Below are 10,674 nucleotides of genomic sequence, written 5' to 3' on the forward strand. Positions count from 1 at the left end.
CTGAGGCACAGCGAACTCGCGGCACCAGGCCAACAAGATAGGCGACCTCCGAGCCAGTGCCGGATACCCCCGAGCCCACGCTTCCTTGTCTGCAGGGCAGGGATAACGCCACGGACCGCACAGAGTTGTGCAAGGGACTGAATGAAAGCAAGTATTTTAAATGCTTTATCACATTATCAGGCGCACAGAGGTGCCCAGTACACATTAGGTTTCCCTCACCTTCAATCACAGCAAAAAAAAAAAAAAAAAAAAAGACCAGAAACGTTTTGGTTAAACAAATGACCATTTTCCAAACTAGCTAATATTAAACTATAGCCTCTAATCCTGCCATTAGTGGAGAGCTTAGCTGGCACTAACAAAGCCGAGCATGTGATGCAAGGTGAAAGCCAGTCCAGGGCAGAAAAGTAAATGCATTATGTGTCTGCCTGATAAGGCGCTACATGCCTTCTGTCTACACGGGGTGTTCCTTTCTGGCGAGGGGGACTTCCTGCCAGTGCAGTGCAGGCTTGGCAGTCAAGCCTAACTAAACTTTGGTCGCCTTCAGAACGGACCAGGAACATAACTTCTCACCTCCCTAAACAGAGCCTCATATTACTGAAACATTCTAGAAACTTAGCAGGTCACAGCATGTTACAAATGGCTGAGTCAATTCTGTGTTTTCCCTCCAGGGTGAGACCATGGTCCACCTGGGGTCTGGTGCTAACCAGAAGGAGAGGATCACGCCATTGATCTGGGGTCTGTAACCATCTGTGTCCAGCTGGAAATGGGTTTTAACGCGAATGTAAGGAATGAGCCGCGTACAGAGAGGTGTGGGCAGTAAGGGAATCAGCCAGGGACAGAGGAGGCGCTGGGACACTAGATACAGGTGGAAGCCTTTACCAGCCCTCAAGCTGAGGGGACAAGGGAGGGGATGCTGTACCAGAGCCCGGTGAGAGGCACAGCCACGGGGGAAGGTGGGATTCAACGGGAGCTATAGCTGCACAGGAACTCAGCCAGGGTCAGGGTCAGAGTGAACCCCTTTGATCTCGGCCTGTGGCGGAGCTCCACAGGAGCCACAGGGCAAGAGAGCCAAGGGAGGCAGTCACAGAGGTCCTCCACGGTGCCCAGAGCAGAGAAGGGCACAGAACGGACAGAATGGCAGGTGGGAGGCATGTGGAGAACCAGCAGCACTCCAGTGTGTGGGGTCCCAGCCCTCTCCAAGCAGCCCACGGTCTACCGGCGTAGCTGAAGGGCGTTCAGTAAAACTTCCACCTTAGGCACAGACACAGCTGGGGGGGGGGGGGGGAGGGGGCCCTGGGGACCCTAGGAGCACTCCCTAATTCCGAAGAGGATAAACTGGATTTCCAGAAAATAACCACTGGATGGCGTCGATGCAGCCAAAGGGCTCCAGGGTCCGAGTTCCATCCACATAGTATTCAAGGTGGCCAACTCCCAAAGGTTTAATTCTGCGTGGGGCACTCGCAGTGCAGAATACAACGTCAAGGTCTCCCTCTGCAAGATACCAAATCGTCCGCACAACTTGCCAAATGTGAACGTCAAGTAGTGTGCTCTTCTGCTCCCCCCACCTACGCAGGGTATTCAGTACACTTTAACCACTTGTTTGCATTTGCTCCCCAACTACATTTGCAAGTACCCGAATTTCACATTTCCTCGGGGCTCAAGACCGAGCATCTGTCATCTAATCCAGTCTGGGGCCAAGCAGATGAGAGAACAAGATGGTCAGAATGGACAGGAGTTTTTGTTTTTGTTTCCTAATTCCACAAGGGACGTTCAAAAATGCAAACAGTTCACCTAATAACTTGGGGGGAGAGGGGAGGGCTGGTCAGAAGGTGAATTCCTTCTACGTTCCCGAAACTCAAGGAAATCTGATTATTTTCTTTCTCTTCTTTCTTTCGTAGGAATTCTAAGGTAAGGTGTACTTTGAATATTTATCGATACGTCAGCATACGAATAAATTACTACAAAGTTAAATTATTGTCTGTGCACTAAAAACATAGTGAGCGTCTACTATGTTGCCAGACATTATTCTGGAAGCTAGGAATTCAGTGAGACGAAAGGCAGACCAAGTCTCCCCTCCTTATTGCAGCGGAGACACTCAACAAACAGATAAAGGACCGTGAACTCTCAATATAGTGACAGACGCTCTGATGAAAATACACGGACAGCCAAGAGGATAGTTAAGCACCCAGGCCCTGAAGCCAGTCTGGTTTGCGTCCCAGCTCTGCTAATTCCTAAATGATTGGGGGCAAATTATAGACTCTCCCTCGGCCCCAATTTCCTCCTCAATAAGGTAGACATGAGAACAGGATCCAGTTCAGAGAGTTTTATGAATTTGGAGAATGAAGTAAGGTAGTCCGTTCATATTCAGAATCTGTAACAGTGGCTGGCATACAGTGAGCCCCTCATAAAGGTTAACCCTTCCCACTTTATTTTTAATTTTTTTAATGTTTGTTTATATTTGAGAGAGAGACACACAGACCACATGATGGGGAGGGGCAGAGTGGGAGACACAGAACCTGAAGCAGGCTCCAGGCTCCAAGCTGTCAGCACAGAGCTCGACGCGGGGCTCGAACTCACGGACCGCAAGATCGTGACCTGGGCCGAAGATGGATGCTGAATGGACTGAGCCACCCAGGTGCCCCTAACTCTTCCTACTTTAGATGAGGGCGGCCCAGGCAGGCTTCTCAGAGGAGGCAACCAGCCTGTGAAGATCTGGTAAAAGAAACGGCCAGAGGGAAGTCCTTAGGGAGGAGCGGGCCCACAGCCTGTTCACCAAACAGAAGGCTGGTGAGGGAGGAATAGAGGGCTGGGACCAGTGAGGCCTGCAGGGACTTGGTGGTCTTTGATGGGAGCTGCCTTCTGCCCTCCAGGGGCAGAAAGCCACTGGAGCTTTGAAGCAAAGGATGCATGACGATGGACGGGTGGAGGTGAAGGACAGGAATCTATTGTAGATCAGGGATCAGCGAGCCACGATCCATGGACCAGATGTGGCCACTCTGCCTGCTTTTGTAACTAAAGTGCTATCGGAACACTGCCATGCCCACCGATTCACATCTTCTCTATTCCTAACCCTGCTACCGAGGCCTCGTTGAATAGTGATAGAGACCACAGAGCGGGCAAAGCCCACTGACTCTGGCTCTTTCTAGCAAAAGCTCATCGACCCCTATCTTGGAGGAAGAATCCATAGGGCTCGTAAATGGATGGGGTGTGGATGGTGAGAGGAGAGGATGGAGGATGATTCTGGGTTTTAGCCCTGACTGGGCAGTGCCATTTCCTGAGATGGGGGTGCCCTGGAGGAGAGTGTAGGATGGGGGGGCGGGAAGAGAGTTATTAGCGTGGATGTGTTAAGTCTGAGATGTCTCGGGGCGCCTGGGTGGCGCAGTCGGTTAAGCGTCCGACTTCAGCCAGGTCACGATCTCGCGGTCCGTGAGTTCGAGCCCCGCGTCGGGCTCTGGGCTGATGGCTCGGAGCCTGGAGCCTGTTTCCGGTTCTGTGTCTCCCTCTCTCTCTGACCCTCCCCCGTTCATGCTCTGTCTCTCTGTCCCAAAAATAAATAAAAAATGTTGAAAAAAAAAAAATTTAAAAAAAAAAAAAAAAGTCTGAGATGTCTCTTAGGCAGCCAAGTGGAGATTCTGAGGAGGCAGCGAGGGGTCCTGCAAAAGCTCAGGCTGAAGTCACACATGCAGGCATCACCTGCAGACACGTGTTCCCTGCCCTCTATTTCCACCATGGGCACAATTCCCACATGACCTGCCACAGTGACCGTCTAACCCTGAGGGCCAGGAGGGGGTCACTTGGTCAGGGAATGCAGGGCAAGAAGGGACCGGTGCTAAGGCTCGAGCCTGGGCCCATCTGACGCCTGAAGTCAAGCACAGGAAGAAGAGCCGGCAAAAATGATGGAGAAGAAGTGCCTCGTGCGGTTGGAGGAAAGGCCCCGGGGCATGTCGCAGAGGCCAAGAGGAAACAGTGTCCACAGGCCGCAGGTCAGCTAGGCCAAAAGGCCCAGGAACAGAGAAGCTGCTGGAGCTGGCGAGATGGCCAGGAAGGGCCTTGCACTGGATGCAGCGGGGGACGTGAGAAGCCCTGGTGGGTGGAGCGGAGCAGGACAGCAGGAGGTGACCGGAGACGTCTCCTCCCGACGAGGAGACGAGACGAGAAGCAGACGGGGGCTGCAAGAAGGCGTGCAAAGGAGCGCGACGCTTAAGATGGGAGACACCAGAGGGCATTTTTAAGACCCAGGTTCCCCGCCCGCCCCGCCCCACTGTCTGAAAGTGGAGATTCCTACAGAGCCTTTCGTTGGCCGACACGGGGCAGCGCAGGGAAGCAGTTACCACTGATGCTAAAAGTCACCTCTCGTAGTCTTTTCTGATACCTTCGGACACATCTTGCTAATAGACACACAAAACCAGCACAGATAACAGCCTGGACGCTCGCACAGTCCAAAGCTGGGGCGGCCAGCCGGATGCGGGGATGCCGAGTGTGGTCCCTGGAAGGGGCTGGACACCCCTGTCACCGCTCAGGTGACTTGCCTCTGTAGGGGCCTATTCGCGCTTTCGGCCTGTTTATCATAAAAGTGAAACTCCTCCTCGGGTTTCTTTTGGTTAGCGAAAATGGTATGAAGGGAGGTCTTTCTTAAAAGTGAAGGGGCCTGGGGCGCCTGGGTGGTTCAGTCGGTTAAGCGTCCGACTTCAGCCAGGTCACGATCTCGCGGTCCGTGAGTTCGAGCCCCGCGTCGGGCTCTGGGCTGATGGCTCAGAGCCTGGAGCCTGTTTCCGATTCTGTGTCTCCCTCTCTCTGCCCCTCCCCCGTTCATGCTCTGTCTCTGTCTCAAAAATAAATAAAAACTTAAAAAAAAAAAAAAAAAAAAGTGAAGGGGCCTTACACGAACTTTCAAAAAAGCAGAGGATGCCCGTCATGGGAAGGATCCTCCTGAACCATCCAGAACCCTCTCTCCTTATATGGGAGAGAGAAGGAGGTGAAGCTTTTGAGAAGTGGGGAGTGAGATCCAGAGGCCAAGTGGAGAGGTCAAGGGAGCAGGAACACTTTGTTCTTCGTAACAAGAGAGAAGGCGGGAGGTCTAAGTTTCTATTCAGGCAGGTTGGTAGATACAGCAGATTTAACATGAGGACATTCGTGTCTGATTACTTTGATTTTGTCAATACGTACAAGAAAGGCTCATCCGCTGTGGAATGGTTGGGGAGGGGAAAAGCCTGTGTATGGGACTTGAAAAGAAGTCTAAGGGGAGCCTGGGTGGCTCAGTCAGCTGAGCGTCTAACTTCAGCTCAGGTCATGATCTCACGGTCTATGGGTTCGAGCCCTGCATCGTGCTCTGGGCTGATAGCTCGGAGCCTGGAGCCTGCTTCGGATTCTCTGTCTCCCTCTCTCTCTGCCCCTCTCCTGCTCTTTCTCTCTCTCTCTCTCAGAAATAAATAAACATTAAAAAATTTTTTTTAAAAAAGAAAAGTTTGAGCTTGCTACCAAGCCACTGAATTTTTACGTTTATTTGTTTTGAGAGAGAGAAAGAGAGAGAGAGAGGGAGCGCATCTGTGAGCAGGGCAGGGGAAGAGAGAGAGGGGGAGAGAGAGACTCCCAAACAGGCTGTGTGCTGTCACCTTGGAGTCTGACCTGGGGCTCAATCTCACGAACTGTGAGATCTTGACCTGCACTGAAATCAAGAGTCAGGCGCTCAACCAACTGAGTCACCCAGTGCCCCTAGAGTCACTGTCAGTCAAATACCTTTTGTCTTCTCTCCAGCATCCAGCACAGGGCTAGTTAACATAGCAGCCACTCAGGGCGCCTGAGTGGCTCAGTCGGTTGAGTGTCCAACTCTTGATTTTGGCTCAGGTCGTGATCCCAGGGTCGTGAGACTGAGCCCTTGTCAGGCTCTGCACTGAGCGTGGAGACTGCTTGGGATTCTCTCGTTCTCTCCCTCTGCCCCTCTCCCCTGCTCATGCTCTCTCTATAAATAAATAAGTAAACAAACAAGCAAACAAACACAGTAATTACTCAATTACACGCCAATCAAGGACATAACATTTGGAGCATGAACTCTGCATCGCCTATCACCATGTTTTAGTCAAGGTACTGAGAACGTGTGCACCCTGGACGTCCAGGCTCCTGTGGTCAGGTGTGATAGCCTGCCTGGCTATTTGTTGAAGGCGGAGTCTCTGGAATCTGCAAACAGTTGAGTCAAACAACCAACCCTTCCACCGCAAACGTCAGCTCTAGCAGACACAAGCTGATAAACACAGCTATAAAGATAAGCCGGCGGGACGACCGCACTAGGCTCTCTCCATCCCAATGGCATCTCAGCCCAGAACAAACACCAAACGTCTGAATCCCACCAGGGTTCAGGTGTGGAATCCAGACTTCCTTCCAAGCCCCTGACATTCCTTTTATCAACACGGTGTGTCCTTCACTGGATCAAATCCTCCTAGCTTTCCTCCCCTCTCTGTTAATCTGCTGAGGGTGCCTCTCCTTTTTTCCTTCTCCTTTTCCATCTCTTCTCGCTCAGCCAGAATTAAGCTCACTTTCATGTTCCCACATAAGTTTCCATCTTCTACTTGTTCTTTCTCCTCCAGGGGTGCCCGGCCCGCATCCCACCCCAACTCTTGGGACAGGATGCCCTCTCTCTGACACCATCATGGCGGGACAGTATCCTGCAGGTTCACCCTTCAGGCTGAACACTGACATGCCCGACCCACGGCCACCCAGCACCGTTCATCAAAGGAGAGGTCCTGAAACAAGTCGGTGAGGTGGGTGTGGGATGAGTGAGAACCGTCTTAGGAATTGATGGTAGAAGGTCCTTTCGCCTTTTCCAATGCACCCTCTGAGCAGATACTTTGTGATTCTGTGACACTGTGCATGGCACTATTCATTCATCTTGCAAATATTTATTCAATTGTTTAGCCCGGGAGCCAAGGTCTCTGGGCCCCTTTCCTGGATGCTAGACCACATGTAGCATCAGGGAAGGAGACCAGTTAAGAACCCTGCAATTTAAACATGATGCTGCCTTGCTTTCCATATTTCTATTAAAAAGTAAGGATCGGGGTGCCTGGGTGGCTCAGTCGGTTGAGAGTCCGACTTCAGCTCGGGTCATGATCTCACCGCTTGTGAGTTCGAGCCCTGCTTCGGTCTCTGTGCTGACAGCTCGGAGCCTGGAGCCTGCTTCGGATTCTGTGTCTCCCTCTCTCCCTGCCCCTCCTCTGCTCACACTCTGTCTCTCTCTCTTTCTCTCTCAAGAATAAATAAAACATTAAAAAAAATCAAAAACAAAAAAGTAAGGAAAGGGGTGCCTGGGTGGCTCAGTCGGTTAAGCATCTGACTCCTGATTTCAGTTCAGGCCATGATCTCATGGTTCAGGGGATCGAGCGCCGCGTCAGGCTCCTCGCTGACAACACCGAGTCTGCCTGGGATTCTCTCTCCCTCTCTCTCTGCTCCTCCCCCACGTGCGTTCCTTCTCTCTTTCAAAATAAATAAGTAAACATTAAATAAATAAAAAGTAAGGAGGATCCTGCCCCCTCAACCATCTGAGTGAGACAGGAACACCGATGGGTCCGGAGAAAGCAAACGTATCAGAACGTGGTCCCAGCTTTGAAAGTGGGCTCTCCGGCACCAACACTTGGCTACCAGGCCTGACCAGCCGCCTGCCGCCTGCCCCCACATCACCGGAGAAGCACTCCAGCTCCAGTCCCAAACTGCCCAGGCAATGGCAGAGACCCACCTCCGGGCAACAGACAGGAAGCAGTGTGGGCGCCCTCTGAATGTTGCTCGGAGTGGTTTGACCCATCTGTCTCTTGATGTTCTGAAATTTTCTTTGAAGCTAATAATGTGACAAAGTAGGGAGATCAAGGACTTTCGAGTCAGGCTGCCAGGGACATATAGACAGGCTGCGTAATCTCAGGCAGGTTACTTGGGTTCTGCTGAAGCTGGCTTTATCTATCAAATGGGTGGAAAGCCACCAATGCTGTAGGGTTATTGTTGGGATTAGAGATCACATATGCAAAGTGTCTGGATGGTGCTCAAAATCACAGCTCTCGTAACTAGCAGAATGCTGGGGTTTGAACTCAGAGACCCAGGATGATCTAAATGTAATCTCTTGAATGGGAACACTGGATGTTTCCTGACCCTAAAGATTTAAGCTGAGAAGAAGAAAATGACACCAACACACCCCTGCCCTCACACACACACACTTCCCTAACCAAAACAAAATGATGGCATAAAAACTCGAAGTGCCCTTTGCTCATGTACCTCCTTGAGCAAAACAAAAAAGACCAGTTTTTCATCTCTGCCCCTGTGTGCCCAGCATTTGCCTTGTTCAGCTGCTGAAGCTGAGCTCTTGGCCCCCATCCTGATTTTGAGAAGGCAAGATGGTAAAAGAAAAAAAAAAGGCAGAAGATGAAGGGGAGGGGGACCTTGACATAGAGGGGAAAGGAAAAGGAACCAAAGAAGGTAAAGAGTCAAGGACACATTACCTCCAGCCCCGGGAGTGTTTCTAGTGCCCAGTTTCCAGGGCACGAATGTTCAGGAACAGCCTCTGTCAGGCGCTCAGTTCTCCAGGCAGAAGAGCAACAGTGGCATCTTCAGGATGGCCAGATGAACTTGGCCAGGGAAGCAGAGAGTAACCTGCTTTCACAACACGCTCCGCAGTGGAGACTTCTGTGGCCAGCTGGCCTTTCCTCTACTTGAGATGGCAGGTGTATGCACAAAGAAACCCCCAGGTCCCCCACCATAACCGATGCCTCAACACGCCTCCCCCTTGCTGTTAGAGAGACATCAGCCACACTCTTACTGAGCTGGAAACTCAGAACGGTGTGTCAGTCAGGGTCTCTAGGGCAAGCGACCAAAAGTGGTTTTGATTTCTCAAAGCCATCAAATTTATCAGTAAGATATTGGACAGCCCATACAAACTCCGGGAAAGCTGGAGAATCAGGCTCAGGGGACAGACAGGAATAAAGAAAAGCGAGAACATCCAGAACCCAATCAAAGCATACGTCTAGGCAATCAATTCAGATGAGGGGCCTCACTGGGGTCGCCCACCGCTGCCACCAGGACCAGTGCTACATGGGCAGCTGGGAGCCCCAGCTGGATTCAATGCCCCTGCTGCCCCTGGAGAGTGGATGTTGCCAAGAGGTACCTTCACTGCCCCCAGAATGAAATCTCCAGTGTCCCTGATGCCTCCTGACATCAGTGACTCTCCATTTAAAGTCCCCAGCAGTTAGTAGTCTGACGAACCAATCCTAGGCCCACAGGCTTTCACCACAGCTGCAAGGGTTCCCTGGAAAAGATCTTGCCCCACAGAGGTGACTTCCCCCAACACAGAAAAGACATTGCACCGATGCTGGGCAGCCAACGTCAAGAAAATGTCCCCTACAGAGCACAACGGACTGTGATGGCCAACTGCAGACCCACCATCACTGAGTGTTTTGAGTTTGTGGAAAGTCGCACGACAAAGCAGAAAAGGCACAAGCCAGGAATTCAAAACTCTAGACGAGATTCCATCCCTCATCAGCCATGCAACGCAAGGAGGGCACATAAGCTTCTCCGGGTTTCTGGTTATGCGTGGAACAGAAACGTTATCCCTACCTATTTTGCAAGGCTGACGTGTGTATCAAACTAGTTCGGTTTGTGTACAGGCTTTGAAAATTAGACTCTTACTGAGTAAGTCCATTTGTTTCTGGGGGTCCCAAGTTACCCATCTGTAAAATGAGAACATTTGCTACGTTGTAGGGCTATTGTGAGATATAAATATCAATGGTTTCATTTACAGATCGAAATCTTTGCTGTCTGGGATTTGTCTCAAAGTAACAGAGGCCGTGGGTGGGAGAGGAAGTGAATAGGGGTACAGAGGCGGCAGAAAACCTGGCGGGTGGGCACATGACACCATCCTCTCTGCGTCAGTGTGAAAATGAACTCTTCCATAATAAATGTTTTTAAAAGTGAAGGGTCTTGGAAGTACTCAGAAGAAACAGCCCCCCCCCCTCCCCAGCTCATCACTGCCGAGTCAGCGTTAGGCACCCCAGGCCCGCACCGCCAGGCGCTGTTTCTCAGGCACCGCGCCCCTTCTCTGCCCACCACCCTCGGCCCCACGCGAGTGCCAGTGCATCCTTCGTGGTTAAACACTGTCTTGAAACAAAAACCAAACCGCAAAGAACTGATCGACATCAAAAGAAAAACCGAAGCCAAACGAGCAGACGCGCGCCTTAGAGAAGAGCGGGTCCCGAACAACTGCGAAGTTACTTTCGAGGATGAACAGGAACGGATCCCAACTCCTCCACTCTGGGCGGCGCATTCGGCCAAGGGCCCCAGAAGATAACACCCGGTGCCCGCAGACAGCGCAGGGAGCCAAGTGGTCGACTTGCGCCGGGACCCCGGGCGGCTGCGGCTTTCCGAGGGACTCGGGCGTCCGGAGCAGACGGTACAAACGCGCTGCCCGTGCAGAGGTCGGACGCGTTGAGGGTGCACCTGCGCCGGGCGGGGCTGGGGGTCCCGGCGCGCCGACTGAGGGTCGGCCCTAGAGATCTACCCCACCCGCCGCGTCGCCCTTTAAAAAAAGTCACCACCCATCCCGGCCCCGCCCCTTGGCCGCCGGAGCAGCCCCTAAGAAGAATGGCGGGCAGCGGGGCGGAATTGCTTCCGCCCCTATCCAAGATGGCCACCGGGCGGGCCTCCGGG

At 52.1% G+C, this 10,674-nt stretch overlaps 1 protein-coding gene across 12 annotated transcripts in view; it reads right to left on the reverse strand.

Annotated features, from left to right (window-relative positions):
- Positions 1–10,674, reverse strand: part of SLC39A11 (solute carrier family 39 member 11) — a 428,457-nt gene that overhangs the window by 415,136 nt on the left and 2,647 nt on the right. The window lies entirely within an intron of this gene.

Source organism: Felis catus, chromosome E1 (assembly GCF_018350175.1).
Source record: "Felis catus isolate Fca126 chromosome E1, F.catus_Fca126_mat1.0, whole genome shotgun sequence".
Lineage (NCBI taxonomy): Eukaryota > Metazoa > Chordata > Mammalia > Carnivora > Felidae > Felis > Felis catus.